Genomic DNA, 1,953 nt, shown 5'->3' with positions numbered 1-1,953 from the left:
GGAGGCTGGGAAAGGATGTGAAGGGTAAACAAAGGAGGAGGCTGCAATGCTTGATAAGAAATGTACTCATTATCTTGCCCATGTAATTGTAACCCCTCTTTACAGTACGTTCACAAAAAATTAAAATTTAAATTAAAAAAAAAGGTTCCTTTCTAGCTTGGGTATTGTGAATAGTGCCAGGATGAAAACGCATATGCAGGTGTCTTTATTGAGACTGACTAATTCCTTTGGGTATATGTTCAGGGATAGAATAACTGGATCATAATGTATCTCCATTTATAGATTTTGGAAACACCTCCATTATTATTTTCATAATATCTGAAGTCATTTACATTCCCATCAATAATGTGAAAGGGTTACTTTTCCCCACATCCTCACCAGTATTTGTTGGTTTGGTTTCCTTAATGATAGCCCTGCTGACTGGAGTGAGAGAATAGTTTTAATTTGCATTTCCCTGGTCGCTAAGGATGTATTTATTGACTATGTACTTGTTTTTGAGAATGGTTTGCTAAATTTATTTACACGTTAACTGACTGGATTAATCTTTTGATGAGTTCTTTTTATATTTTAATTAGTAACTCTGCTAGATGAATAACTGGAAAGATGTTCACCTATTCTGTGGGCTGTCACTTAAATTTGGTACTATTCATTTCCTAACAAGAAGCTTTTCCATTTGAGACAATCCTACTTGTCATTTTGCTGGTATTTCCTGACTTCTTGCAGTCTTATACAGAAAGTGTTTAATATATTTTCCTCTAGCATTTCAACATTTATAGCAGCTTTTGATTTTAAATTAAGGTCTTTGAGTTGATTTTATACAAGGTAAGAGAGAGGGATCTACTTTCAGTCTTTATGTGAAGATATCTGGTTTTTCCAGCCTCATTTGTTCTATGTAACAGTAAAAAGCAGGAGACAAATGTCCATCAAAATGGTATAATGACTAAGAGTATTATGGTAAAATATATGTCATGGCCAGGTGTCAGTGGCTCACCCCTGTAATCCTAGCTACTTAGGAGGCTGAGATCTGAAAATTGTGGTTCAAAACTAGCCTGGGCATGAAAGTCCATGAGACTTTTCTCCAGGTAACCACTAAAAGCTGGAAGTGGAACAACAAAGGAGCAACAAGGATGTCATCCAGGCCAAGAGTGCATGTGTGTGTGTACCTATATGAAGATACATAAATATGCACACATACATATATGCATGCATATATATAGATACATATCCATATATATATATACATGCATAAATATACACACATATACATATGTGTATATATACAAATACACATATACACATATACACACATTTATACATATATACACACATATACACACATGTGTATATGTATGTATATATGCTTAAATACACATATACACATATACATATATACCTACATAGATAGTGTTATACAATACTCAAAATAAATTAAATAGCTAAATAATCTTTCTTTTTTTAAAATTTTATTTTATTTTATTTGTGAACATACTGTACAGAGGGGTTACAATTACATGGGCAGGATAATGCGTACATTTCCTACCAAGCATTGCAGCCTCCTCCTGTGGTTTACCCTTCACATCCCTTCCCAGCCTCCCCCCTCCCCCCCAATCCCAATCCTTCTCCTTCCCCTCCCTACCCCTCCCCCCCCACCCACGTTGTAAAGCTTGTTTTGGACATGAAAACTTGTACTTCTCATTGTTGCAACAGGTCCACCTGTATCCTTAAACAACTGGTTTTCCCCCATCTCTTCCACAAGTTATATTGACATCAAATATAGTGAAAGCAGGGGTTATACTGTGGGGGAGAAACATACAAAGCAACAAAGAGATAATCTTATAAATGTGTTAGAAACAAATACATGAAAGAAAAAAACATTAAAATACATATCTAAGGGTTCATTTTCCTGACATCACATTATCTGACCTTTTCCACTTGACTCATACATATACTAGA

This window comes from Dipodomys ordii, unplaced genomic scaffold (assembly GCF_000151885.1).
Source record: "Dipodomys ordii isolate 6190 unplaced genomic scaffold, Dord_2.0 Scaffold13, whole genome shotgun sequence".
Classification (NCBI taxonomy): domain Eukaryota; kingdom Metazoa; phylum Chordata; class Mammalia; order Rodentia; family Heteromyidae; genus Dipodomys; species Dipodomys ordii.
This window is presented reverse-complemented; position numbering follows the sequence as displayed.